This window comes from Protopterus annectens, chromosome 6.part0, assembly GCF_019279795.1.
Source record: "Protopterus annectens isolate FY-2018-M chromosome 6.part0, PAN1.0, whole genome shotgun sequence".
NCBI lineage: Eukaryota > Metazoa > Chordata > Ceratodontiformes > Protopteridae > Protopterus > Protopterus annectens.
The window spans coordinates 1861774971-1861790255 of record NC_056737.1 but is presented as its reverse complement, the minus strand read 5'-3'; positions in this window follow the sequence as shown (position 1 = coordinate 1861790255).

Genomic DNA, 15285 nt, shown 5'->3' with positions numbered 1-15285 from the left:
TGTCATAGCAACAGTAATCATTAGCTAGAGTCAATGTGCACACCACCAGGTAGTTAGTTGTGATAGCTGCAGAAAATCTGTTAACAGCTAAACTTGCTCAACCAGACTTGATGGGGTGACTGTGTAGGGGAACTCTTATAGCGCAAGTATTACAACAATTTAACAGTGTCTACATAACCAGAACAGGCTAACAGCAGCATGATCAATAAAGCAGGTGGCAGATATAAACCAGCAGGATTTACCTGATCAGCTGGATAAGATTAAAAAAGGTAACAGAAACAGTAAATTGTCTGCTACTGTCTACCATGGATTGGTACAGGCATCAGTGAAATTTAAACTAAACCTGTTTAAGTGGTATTTAGCCTCAAACTATTCATGATTATTATTATTATTATTATTATTATTATTATTATTATTTTATTATTATTATTAGTTGTAGTTATGGCTTTGGCGCTGTGAGATTTGAGATCTATGCAAACGAACAGCTTATGAGACAGCATTAATAGTTCATCATGTTCCTCTAGGTGGACACTCATTAGTATCTAATACACTAGGATGTGGAAATCTGTACTTGTCAGATGCTGTTGTGAAATATTTGGCTACTCCTTGGTTAGAAGAGGTACATAGAGCCTTAAAATGCCCAGTACTTATTATTGCCTTGCTCTGCAAAAACTACACTGTCTTGAATTTCCTAGTCTGTTATTACTCAATCAGCTCACCACTGCCCACTCTATTACCCACAAACCTGAAAACTGCCCTGCACTCTCCAACCTAGTGCAGCTAAATACCAACCCCAGGACCCTAAGATCATCTGGTAATCTTATACTCAAGGTAACTAAGTCCCACAATTACTTTGGTGACTCTCTCTTCTCCTGTAAAGTAGCCAAACAGTGGAACCTATTACCCCAGAATATCCTAGAAAACACAGATAGTTATAGCTTCAAACAGCTCCTAAAGGAATACTTTACTCAACAATGGCAATGCTCCTGTAATACTCCTGGTTAGTTTCTCATGCCATTCTTTTCTGCTATCTTCTCCTTGTCTTACATCTATCGAATGAAAATGCCACAGTGGTTTATTTTAGTTATATATCTAATGAGTTTCATATTAATGTCTGCAGTAAGGCTTTGGAAATATAATGATTTCTGTTTTTACATTCCCTTTTTGCAAATTGTGATTGTTGGCAACTGTTAAACTTTTTTTGTATATTGTTTGTAAATCTTTTAAAAAAATTTATAATCTTTTTGTACTATTGTTGTGGAGCTTTTCTCTCCAGGTCTCCACTGAAAACGGGTTACTTGCCCAGCCGGACTCTACCCAGTTAACAAATGTAAAATAAAATAAAATAAATAAATAAATATTGGGTAACTGCAATAAATAATTCAACTTAAATTGGTATGCTGAAATGAAATGTGCAACTGTTTATTGACTGATGTGCTGAGCATGTGTGCCTGTTCTGAGCAGCAATCTAATCATTTCTGATGCTGATAACCAAAAAAGCATTAATCTGCTTCTAACTTCTCATGTGACAGTTGTGTGTAAGTAGAATGCATGATGTGACCACTTTCAAGGTGTGGTCAATGTGCCACTCACATTCTTAGCTCTACAATACTTTGCCTTTAACTATTCTAAACTTTGAAGTGCTTTTCAGCATTATCTGTATTTTATTTTATTTTATTTTATTACTGCTAGTAAGAATAACTGGTATCATACCATCCATGTGAAGCAGAGTTCCACCCTAACCCAGTTCAAGTGCAACTTGCACAATTGGATTGGGAACAGGAAACTCATCCCTGGTTTGTCACCTTTGTCTCTAATATGGACACAGTCAACTTATGATGCTTCATCTCCCAGGCCCCTGCTTGTAAATGCATCATCTATCAAGCCCCTGATTACACTTATCAAGGGTATCAGAACTTGTCAGAGATTTGGGATGCATGGCTAGACTTAAAAAAGCCCCTGTGGTCGTTACCGTAGTAAACACCTATGAACCTATGAATCATAGATATTTTTGAAGGGAACCACGCATGGGATGACATATTTAAAAGCCACCATATTAAAAACATTTTTAAACAAACATACAGTAATTGCACAAACAGACATTAAGCAATACTCAAACCAATTACTCATATATTTGCTAATTGTATCACATTCATTTAAAATAAAGGCAGCTATTACTTCTAAAAGATACCTATGCATTTAATACATGTTAAACATTGAACATTTGAAGCAGTATATAAGTTGGTTTGCCATCTAGATAACAGATCTTTTGATTAGTGTTTAGAAATTCCTAGAAATGGAAGTGAGGGAAGGATTTTGGTAAAACAAAAAATGTCAGTATTGTACGTAAGAGGTGAGATCAGACATTATATATGGGTCTCATAAGGTTTATATTGGAAGTATAGAGGTGGGTTGCTGAGCAATGTCACATAAACTAAGAATATGGTTTGGAGATGTTATTAAAATTATGCCTGTATTGATGAAGACTGGTTGTGGTGCATAGGACTCTGAGAGAAGATAACTGGTTTGACTATACTGCAAGCTGAAGATCACAGTGGCGTTTATCCTGCAGATATACAACAGCAGATCAGTGTAGTTTTAGTTGTGTTTTAAATGAGTTTACATTCTGAGTGCATTTCAGCAATAGCATGATGTGGCTCCATAAAATAGCTATAATATTTGAATAGGGAGAATCACCTGCAGTATTGGATGAGATGGTTATAGTAATCAGTGATTTTTTCTTCAGATCGTAAAATAGTGTTTCATTTCATTGATGAGGGCTGATCAATTTTTGGGCTTCTAGAGAAGACTGTCTATTGCAGTTAGCTGAGGAAGAGGTAACAGTTTAATTCTCTGATGGATAGGCAGTGGTGTGCTCTCTTGTTATAGTTTACTGGAAATTTGGTTATGTATTATAACATTGCTCAAGTTTAACAGATGTGAGACCTGAAGGTTAATGAAGATTGGGGAAGCACAAAGGAGAGATGGCAGAATGAGACAATAAGTAGTATAAATTTACCTCCAATTTTACTCCTCTGTCAACTGCAGTCACCCCCCCAGGAAATACCCTCCACCATTTCTATCTCTAGGGAGGAGGATCTTACTGCACTCTTGAAGACTACAAATATTTCTTTGATGAGCCCTCATAACATCTCAGTATACCTCCTGAGTAGTATGAAACGTTACTTGTCAGCCCTGCTAAAATCTCTGTTTACCAAAAAATCAAAGAGTAGGTCAGCCAACACGTTCACCAAATGAAAAAAAAAAACCACCATAAAAAGCCAGACTGATTTATTGAGGTTAGTGCTTCCTCATTTTACTCATGTTACTTCCTCATTTTCAAGGCATGTTTGAGAGGGGATGGCACAATTAAGCCCTGGTGGTTTATGTGCTTGAAAAGAAATAATCCATTTTAACTCAGTCATTTCAATATAGTTGTTCAAGTCAAATCTTCTAATACTAGGGGAGACCAACTGCAAAACTCTAAAACTAAATTTGTTATGTCCAGGAAAGGATAATGCATAACTGGCCAAAGCATTGTTTGACACACTATTATGTATACTTTCAATATGTTCAAGGATACATTCCCTAAGTTGGCGTGTGGTCTTGCCCACATAGAAAGAGTCACAAGAACAACATGTGGCCAAAAAGACCAAATTATTGCTCCTACATATAGCTAAAAACCTGGGCAAAAAACTCCATCCAGAAATGGGGTGGATAAACTACATATCAGAAGCAATTGCGGGACAAGCCCTACAGTTATTACACAGGAAAGTGCCTCTCCTGTTAGATAACATAGATGTGGACTGCCTTGGTCCATAACAAACCAATTTTTTAAGTGATAAATTGTTCCTGAACGTAAAAGAGGGCTGTTCACCAACCACAGCACTAATCTTCTCAGCAGCTAATAAAACCAGCCAATTCTTCCTAATTTCATTGCAAAACTGTTGAATATTGCTAGAGTATGTAAAAAGAAACCTAGGTGGCCCATTTGAATGTCTGGGCAAATTACATTGGAAGTTAGGAGGTGTGGCTGAAAAATATGGTACCTGTCTATCACTTCTATGACAAATCGTCTCAAAGTGTGAGGAAACAACATGTTCACGAGACTATCCCCTACTTATAAAAATCAACACTAAGGGTATGAAAGGCTTCTCCAAAGATACTATCACCTCTAGAAAGTCTGGATACCCTCAGATATGGACCCTTAAGTATATCTGAGAAAACATGAGGGGGATGTAAACTAGAATGATGTAACATTCCATTCCTCCAGCAGGGTTTCCTGTGCATCCAGGTCTCCAGATCACCAGTACTATTCTTAAAAATAGTCACATCTAAAAATCAATCGATGTTATTGAATAACTATGCATAAAATGAAGAAAACCAGATGTACTCTCCAAATAAGAAACAAATTGTGATAATTCATGCACACTACCTGCCCAAAGAAGAAAAACATCATCCCTAAATCAAACATAGTGTTTAACAAAACCACCAAAAGGGTTATTGTTATGAATATGGTCATCCTCTCATTGCGCCAACACCAAATTAGCATAGCTGTTGGGGTACCCATGGCAACTCCTAACCTTTGTAAGAAATGTTGACCTTCAAAAAGAAATATGTTATTATTCAAAATCAAGTCAAGTAAATTACAAATCACTGTAATCATGCCATGTGTATAACCTCTATGATGAGTTAGGAACATTCTAACCAAGTCAATTCCTAACAAATTAGGTATAACTGTAAACAGGGTCTTGATGTCAAGTCCCACCGACAAATAATGGGAGACATCAAGTCCAGTTACTGAAGCAAACAATGTATAAAGAAAATGTGGAGTATCCCTAAGGACAGAGGGTGATTGAGATAATAGTTTATCTTCAACAAAAACAGAAAGGGGCTCAGTAACCCAGCCATGTCCTGAAACAATAGGGCACAATGGTGAATGATGTAGAGTCTTATGCATTTTAGGGAGACCATTCATTACAGGAATAGAGGGATGTTCAACTGAAAGAAAATCATGTGCTTTTGCATCAATTTACCCACACATAAGTAAGTCATATAAATCATTCTGTACAACTTGTATGCATCTGTCAACATCCTTTGAACTTATCTTTAAATAGGTAAAATAATCAGCAAGCATGTCATTCATTGCTTTCAAATAGTCCCCTTTGTTTAGTCTTACATGCAAGACTATGGTAAGAATTATCATGGATCTGATAAATAATGACATAATCTACAGATGCTGGACCCTACCCAGTTTGGTTTTGTCAAAACATGCCATTTCTAGTGGACTCATTTTTGAAGGTTACTAGACCTCTGAATGAGGAAGAAAACATTGCACACTGCCTACCTTGACCTGGCCAAAGTGTTTGGTACACTACCTCCCTCTGGCATTGTATATAAACATATAAAATTAGGATTACACTCATTTGTTATCTGATGGATAGCCAGCTTGTTCACTGATAGGACACAAGACGTTAGGGTAGAGTAATCCACTTCCATAAAGAGACTAGTACTAGTGGTGCCCCACAGAGATCTGTACAGGGGCCTATCCTTTTTTGCATCCACTGATGCCAAACTACAATACAAAGCAAAACAAATGTCAAGAGTCTCTGCAAACTAGGCGTGTTTACTGAATCCCCTAAAGACAACAATACCCTTCAAGAAGACCTGATGCAGACAAACAACTGATACCAGAGCCATGGTCTAAAACTCAATGTGAAAAAAAATGTATACTAGTACCTTGTGGGATGAAGACCACTCCTGGAAATTACCACATTGATAATGCACCACTAAAAGTGGACTTAGTGGTTAGGGACCATGGAATGCATGCTGACAGTAACTGGACCTTTGATTTAGGGATCATGGAATGCATGCTGACAGTAACTGGACCTTTGCTCACCATGTGTATACTGTGGTGAGAAAAGTATCCTACGTTGCATGGCACCCATGTCTAAACAGGTCATTGTTCTACAGTACTTGGCTGTCATGAGACTAGTCACAGAGTACAATACTCCCTTCAGCATGTACCTGATCAGGCACTTGAAACAGCTAGGGAGACCACAGAGGATCCTCACAAAAAGGATACAGGGAGTAAACAAGACCAATGCAGTCAAAGCCATATCCCTGTACTCTTGTCTTCTATAGACTGCTGAGCTACAATCTATACCTAGTCTATAAGTCATCCTCACACATCTGTAAAACAATTAGCATCAGGAAATACCTGTTCTAAAGCTCTAAATCCTGTCTACAGCAAGTAGGACATGTTGGAGAGACAGGTGTGTAGCTCAAAGATTACCCCTTCTCTGCAACAAGCTTCCTATCCATGTGAATTGAAGCTCATTCCTTACCCTATTCAGACCTAACTTGGACCAATGGATAATAAATTACAAATTTACCCCTGGTTTGGCACCTATGAATGCTTGATGTGTAGAAGCCTATATGGTGATAATAGAATTCCCAAGGGTATTGACATATGACACATGTCACATGTAAGAAATATTTTGGTAAATTTATTTGGCTTGGCTATGCTTAAAATGGCTTTTGGACCAATAGCCTAGTAACCAGCTATCAACCTATAAAGCTGCTAAAATGATTGCATATGTTATGTATATGCAAATATTTGTTGCCCTTTAAGTGTAATATAGGGTGCTGCCCTTTTAAAGACTGACTTTGACCATTATGCATTCTAATTTCTTATTTTCAGGTTGATTTTCAGATACTGAAACGTTAATATTGTTGATGCCGCACTATCATGTTTTAACTAATAAAAGTTACCAGTTTGCTAGAAGTAATGTTAGATCCCTACATTTCCGCATCCAACAATGAAGACTGAAGAGTAAAATTCAGAGCAACTTTTGACACTGTACATTGAGGGCAATAACCAAGCAAGTATTTTTATACCCACTTATTTTAAAGTCTTTTGTGTAAAGCCATGTGCTGATTTTGTATAATAGCTTTACAAATTTAATTAATTAGTAGTTTGAATATTGATCTAGTATTTAGGTTCCAACAAAGACCTGACATTGTAGTTTATAGATGGCAATCTGTAATAAATTTTAAGCATGAAAGATGTTCCTAATGTCTGCAGTGTTAAACATGTAGGGTTTAGACTTGCTTTCTGTAGTTGAAGGTAGGTAGATTTTATGAAGAAAACAAAAGGCTAAACATTGAAGTACTGACATGGGAGACATTTTCAGGCATAAAACATTTTTGTTTAGCGTAATTATGATCTCTAATAAGTAAAAAAATGCAAACTGCCCAGCAACTCCTTATGGCTACTAAAGGCTGCTAACATATTACATTTAGTTACATTATTTTTAAAAGACCTTTCATTTACTTACATGATTTTATCTACCACATTAGCAGAAGTAGGCAGTTTGCATATAAACAGCCCATTTTTTCCTGCCTTCATTACATTTCAAAGTAGCATGGCAACACTGAGCATGCAGTCTAGTTCAATCAAAATTACTTGCACAAACATTACTTTCTGAGAAAATACAGCATTTTCCTTCTGCAGTACTCATCACATCACTTGAATTTTCTTTATTTTCTTCTGTGGCTCATATGGCCTCAGGATGTCACCAGTGATTGTTCTCTGTTCTTCCGGGTATTGTGAATAAAATTACCTCTTCTTTTTTTCCTCAGATCCGAATCCCACTGGTTCTTCAGATAATAATAGAGTAGCTAAAAACTTTTGGGTGATGGAAACTTGATGTTTTCCTCTAATCAACACTGATTCACTAACTTGCATGACAGTGTTTACTCTTGGAGGACACATGTGACCATTCTATTATCTCACGGCAAGTCACCATAGCAACAATTATTCTCTAAGCAGAGGAAAAGATAGCAAACGTTTTCACTCATGCAGTGAACCAGATAAATATAAAAACAATGGTGCTGTCTGTAGTCAAACGTATTTTAAGAACATAATTAGTTTAGCCAGTGAATGCTATATAGCCTTTGTTTTGACCTGTCACAAACAAGCATCCTAGGGCAAACTCTGATGAAAACAAGATGTTATAAATTAGAACTTCTATACAGGAAAGTTAAGTGACAGATGTCATTTGGACTGTGCTGTATTTTACTATTAACAACTGTTAACGATGGACTTCATTTACTATTACTTATGTGTTTCTGTCCAGCCATTGATTTACCCATGCTCACATTATAGGACAGACATCAAGGCTAATGCATTTACCAATCATTTGTGCATTCTGCACCAAATACTAAATTTAGTTTCAGTACCCACCTCCTAGAGCATACCTCAAGTGCACTACCCTAGTTCTTAATTTAGTTAAGGACCTCAGTTAGATCCAGCTATCGTGACATCTTTATGGAGGAAATTTACAGATTTATGAAATGAGTTTCACTCTTTTCAAGACACTCCAGACATCTCTTCCTCAGAAATTTTATATAATTTGATTACAAATAAGCTCAATATGACAGGTTAAAATATTTCTGCCTTTATTTTACTCTATAGTAAACAAGGACAAGGTCACAGTCAGCTGCCTATCAGGTGCCAGGATCTGAAAAATCACTCATGGACTCAAGTCACTCATCAAGTATCATTATGACTCTGTCATACTCCATGTTGGAGTGAATGACTTGAGACATACCTCTCTGAACTATATGAAGAGAAACTTTGACTTCAACAATTCTCTTAGCTTCTGGTGTCAGTCCAGGAGGATCCATTATCTGTCATCCTGGGAGGAGATCTGGCTACTTTACAAGAGATGGTCTGCACCTCTCCCCCATAGGCTTTTGGATACTGGCAAAGGCCCTTGCATTCCCCATAGTGCCTTTTTTAGGCAATGTCAAAACAATTTTTTCAATGTAACAAAATCTAATCGAGACAAAGTCAAGGTCATGGTGCTTAATGCTAGGAGTTTAAAGATGAATCTGCACTCCCTGGAAGTACTCTACACCTTGGCAGATGCTGACATTTGTGCAGTTACTGAGAGATGGTTCAAGGCTGCTGAGAGCACCCCGACCATGCAAGGCTACAATGCCTTCTGCATTTTTAGACCTCAAAATGAGCATAAAGGAACCAAAGGTGGAGATGTATCCATCTTCATTAAAACCAAATACACTTCGAGACTCATCAAACAGCATGACTGTCTCGAACTACTACATGTCCAATTAACTATTGGGAAAGTACCATACCACATCATCGCTAGCTATAGATCCCCCACCATGAACCAGGATAAGCACACCATCTACCTTGATTTACTTGAATCCCTCGCCAAACATCACAACACCTTAGCCATGGGAGATTTCAACTATCCTTCCATAGACTGGGGACATACATGAGAAAACAACATGCTCACCCAGAGGTTCTTGGACTTTGTTAACACAGATGCTCTGGAACAGATAATATGCACCCTCGCTAGGGGCTTTAATGTTCTGGGCATAGTACTCACCAATATGGGGGGAGGGGGTCCCTGTACTTCCTCATGTGTTATGCCCTCCCTGGTTAGGTCAGACCAGAAATCAGTCTTGTTTGAAGTAACTACTTGAACTAACACCCTCACAGGGACAAAAATTATAAAAAAAACTTCACCAAAGCTAACTACAGCCTACTAAGTGATGGTATAAAAAGCTTCATATCTCTGCAATCACAGACAACAATGATCACTATGCAGAAGTGTATGCAAATGCCCTGTACAAACACTTAAGCAACTGCATAAACCTTGATGTACCTGACTGGATCAAAACCAGGTCTTCCCATAAAAACAAGCCACTGCGATGGACTTCAAGTATAAATAGATTATATAACAACAGGGAGTAACTGTTGTCCAAAAGCAAGAGGAATATCACTCTGTAGAGGAAGAGTTCTCTCCTAAGCCTAAACAAGAAAATCAGAAATCTTGTAAAGTCTTCTAAAGCAAATTATGAAGCTAAAATCACATTCCTAGCCAAGGATAATCATAAAGCATTCTTTAACTATGTCTGAAGTCTAAAAGAGAATGCCCAGCTATGTGCCGAACTGGTTGTAGATGGGATCATTTATACTACCCCGGAAGATATTGGCAACTTGTTAGCTGACAGGTTCATCACAAATGTCACCCGCATATCTGCACCTACCATATCCCAAACCATACCTGACATTAGCCCACTGATTGGTATCTCTAGAGAACAGGTCATCTCTGCACTTGCAATGGCCAAAAACATGGCCTCAGTGGGAACAGATAATATCCCAGGTTGTTCACTAAACATGTACCCATTTGGCTTTCTCTTTAATCATAACTTGAGAACTGGCTATGTTCCTGCAGAGTGAAGAACAGCAACAGTAATCCCCCTGCACAAAGGGGAGCCATCAGCTGACCCTTTGAACTACAGACCCATAAGTCTAAACAGCCTCATCTGCAAGGCCATGGAATGAATTATCATGGGCCTTATCAACAAGGACATAGGTGATCTCCAAAAGCTAGACCTAACCCACTTTGGTTTTGTTAAGGGTAGATCATGCTTATTAAACCTGGCAGACTTCTTTGAGGAATGTCACCAAAGCCATGGGTGAAGGTAAGAAAATACACACTGCCTATTTTGAACTTGCCAAGGCTTTTGACACAATTTATTACTCTGGCATCATTGAGAAACTCTGTGAGCTATAGATTAGCCCTTATATTACTACATGGGCAGCCAGTTGCCTCACCAATAGAAGACACTTTGTCAAAATTGGTGACTCCATCTCCAACAGTAGACCCCCTCACCAGTGCGGTATCACAGGGGTCTGTGTTAGGCCCCTTACTATATGGCATCTATTGCTCAGAAGTCCAGGCCAAAGTAGACAGCCTCTGGCTCACCAAGTTCACTGATGATTGCAAACTAGGAGCAATCATTGAGTCCCAAATATTACAAGAGGGCCTAACACAAACAAATGATTGGAGCCAAAACCATGTTCTAAAACAAAATACAAAAAAATACATTGTAATTCCCTTTGGCAAAATGGAATACCCTACAACTTATGGTATTGACAGTGCCCCCTGAGTTTCAACCCAGTGGTGTGAGACTTAGGAACACAGGTTGATAGCAATCTGAACATCGACCAAAAAGTTTCCATAGTGGTAAGGAAAGCCTTCTATGTAGCACACTTCATAAGCAAGGGTGTAGCATCCCGGTCAAGGAATGTTAAAACTCTACTGTACTCGACCTTCATCAGACCACTAATAGAGTATAATGCACCCTTTGCATGCATGTGCACCTGCAGCAGCTGGAGAGACCTCAGAGGTTTCTAACTAAGAAGATACCAGGACTCCAAACCATGACCTACATGGACAGGCTGAAAGCCCTGTCACTTTACTCTGTATCTTGTAGGTTGCTGAGATGTGTGCCTGGTTTATAGGGGAATCTCTATCCCTGCCCTAATGGAAAAGCTGCACATCTGCAAGTCACATGGCACAAGAGTCACCCACTCTAGGGACCTCAGTCTAGCTTGTGACATTAACAGAACATGCTGGAAATACAGGTATGTCTCCCAGAGACTGATGCTTCTCTGGAACAGACTTTGTAGTCACTGACCCTATTCAAACACAACCTAGATAATTGGATGGGAGACAGCAAATTCACCCCTGGGATGGCTCCGATGTCCCTCATGGACAGGGGGAGTTGGGGTTGATCACAGACCCACTCTGTTCATAAATTTGTTCCGTGAACTACCCAAAAAGAACAAATGGGGATACTTGGGATTAACATGGCTAGGCTTGTAAAGGCACTATGGCTGCTAGCCTAGTAACCCTAGTAACCTTCTATGAACCTATGAACCTATAATCTAAGAAAGCTGTCACATCTAGACTCTTTGTTAGTAAATCACCATCCCATCAATACTAGACAAAAATGCTAGCATTCTTGTTTTGGGGACTAGTATTACAAAGCCATTATGTTCCATTGCTTTGTCCAAGTGCTTTTCTTTCTGCTCTTTTAGAAACTTGTGATCAGATATAGATTAACTACCTTATCCTGCTGATTGACTTTTCTTTCTTTCTTTCCATGAATAATTAATCATGATGTCAATTTCTGTCACTCCACCCTACAATTTATTCAACTTTACTGTGGCTGACATTAAAGTTTTCTGTCCCCTGTGCAACTCTTAATGATTTTATTTTCTTCTTGAACGAATTAACAACTTTTACTGCATTTTATGTTTTTGCTGCTCAAAATATGTTTCTTTGTTCCCCTTATTTATTTGTGTGTGTGTGCATGTGTGTGCGTGTGTGTGTGCGTGCGTGTGCGTGCGTGTGTGTGCGTGTGTGTGCGTGTGTGCGTGTGCGCGTGTGTGTGTGTGTGTGTGTGTGTGTGTGTGTGTGTGTGTGTGTGTGTGTGTGTGTGTGTGTGTGTAATTTATTCATCTCACACAATGTTTTCCACATCTGTAATTAGTGTTTTTATGTATTTAAATGAAATGTAGCTTAATTACACTCGGTAATCACTAAAGACTGTATTATACTAAAACTGTAATGCTGCAAAACTAATTAGTCTTTAAAATATCTTCACAGTGCAAGTCAGAAATTTAAATCTATATCAACCTTTTGTCCTGAGGAAGAAAAACATTTAGTAGATATTGTAATCGTTTTAGTTTAGAGAACTCTTTGCAGTTATATTAATTAATCACAAATTAAACTGATAAATATAAACTGACTAAAAATTGAAATTCTACAGCTAGAACAAATGGACAAATGACAGTTGAAGATGATGACATTGTATTTAAAAATAACTAAATAAAGAAAGCAAATTTGTATCTTAAGATGGTATTTGTATAGTGACCTTGCATTACTAAATACTTCTTTAGACTTATCCCCCCCCCCGAGTTATTTTTCACTGTGTCATGCATAAATATTTTGTTTTGTGCAAAACCGTTTTCTCTATTTAGTAAATTATTTTAATGTTATAACTTTAACTGTGAACTTTTCAGTATCATAATATAATCTTTTTTGTAAAGAAATAAATGGCTTAGTGCCATTTGTTATTTTCAGGTCGCTGCCTCACAATGGTATAGCTGTCTGCACAATTACAGAAAAATGCACATCCCTCTTAGGTATTGTTCAATTAGTTGATTGACCTTACCAGATCAGTCATTTCTTCATAGATGAGGCTTATTTCACATCTGAATAGCATATAAGAAACAGATATAATGACAGTTCTGGAAGCCTTTCCAAATGATTTAATTTTCCAGCCATATGATTTTTTTACAAAGTAAATTCATGGTAGTTTTTTGAGTTCTTTCAAGTGTTTTTTGAAGGTTAAAGAGTTTAACATTTTGTTCAATACAGGTCATATCTCTGAGGCATAGCATAGAATAATTATCTCCCACAAGTAACTACACCTGCTCTTTAGACTTAGACTGGCTACAGAAAATGTTTTTCAGCCTTTAGTAGACACACTCTGATTAAAGTTTATGCAGGTTAAAGCATACTTGTCTAGAATATACATCATTTAAAATAAAAAAGAAAAAGCTTTATAAAGCACAGCATGTTTAAAGGAGTCTTTAACCTCTGGAAAACATCTGGAAGGAATCAATACTTACCTATGAACCTAAGAGGCTGAGAGGTATGCGTCCACAGTCTACACAAACAATTTGCCACTCTTTTAAAGTATTCCAGTCAAAGTTGCCTCACATAAATCACAAAGCCAGAAGAGTATTGCAGAAATATTTAGTTTATCACTACCATCACTGTTGTACAATAATGGCACTTATCTCATCATGCCAATCCTTCCATCTCAACTGACACACAAACTAAGCATTGCCCAACATATCTGGTTGATCAGCTTCCAGCATTACTGTGCATTTAGTAATATTTCTTTCACCAGCTTCCAGCCCCACACCATTTTCTTTCCCAGTATGTCTCTTCAGCGCCGGTATCCTTCGACGTTCCAGGACTACAACTTGTAGTCTACAAAAAAAAAAAAAAAGAAAAGAAAAGAACAAATGCAGTTCAAGCACCTTCATGCCTACATTTGAACATTGTGAGCCCTGTAATCCTCTGACCTCAAAATGTTTAAATCAATATGAAATAGTTCACCCGAGCACTGACCTCTTGGAGCGCTCACTGTTCTGTGGATGCATTTTTCTTTTTCTGTTGTAGGGGTCCTTTATTTCTTTAGAATTAAGATACACTACTCTAAAAATAAATAAATGGTGAAAGTGTGCCCCTACAAACATGGTGTCACAATGCCGTAGGTGGTTCCTAGTTCGCCTATGCACAAGGCCGGCCCTTTCTACAGATGACTTGTAGTTTACAGCATTATCATATCTGCTTATTCCCAGGTTATCACCCTTTACTGCATCTAGGTAAAAAAATCACCCACTTTTCACTTATCTAATTTAAAGAATTTGAGTATAATAACAAGAAAAAAAGCAGAAAATATAAACATAACTGCATGATAACTTAGCTGTCCACAAACTGCAACATAGGAGGTAATCCCCTGAAATCTGAAGAAGAAATAAGGGATCTAGGGACCCAAGTAGATAGCCAGCTTTCCTTTGATAGCTATGTTGCCAAAGTGGTTAGAAAATCCTTCTATGTGACCCATCTGATCATGAAAGGGTTTGCATCAAGATCTAAGGATGTAATGGTGCCCCTCTACTCTTCCCTCATCAGACCCATTATTGAGTACAATGCACCAATTAGAATGTACCTGGCTAGACATCTCCAGCAGCTGGAGAGACCACAGAGGTACCTAACCAAGAGAATTACTGGCCTCAAACAGTTTCCCTATGCAGCACGATTGAAAAAGCTAAGACTGTTCTCTGTTGCATACCACTTTCTCAGAGGCGATCTCTGTCTAACGTACAGAGCCATGTCCAACCCAGAAATGTTGAACATGCTCCATCTTAGCAAAACCAAATCTAATCGAGCTACACGCTCTAGGGATATAAACCTCAACACAACAATGAATAGAACATGCTGGAGGGATAGATTCCCTTCGCAGAGACTTCTCTTACTATGGAACAGGGTCCCGATCTACATAAGACAGAGCCCCTCACTATCACTCTTCAAGAGGAACCTTGATGAGTGGATGGGTAACAGAATGTTCACACCGGTGATCACACCAACAGCACTACTAGATAGGGGCCAAGGGTACTAGCTGCTAGTACAAGGGTGTAGGGAACTACTAAAGGGGCGGTGAATACCGCACAACGTGGCTGGGCTAATATTTGCCTTTGGGCAGATAGCTCAGTACCAACCCATGAACCTATGAACCTATAACCTTAACAAGCTTTTATTAGATAACCTAGAGTTTAGCTAATAAGATAGCACCTTTAGAGACTCAAAAACACAGACAAGT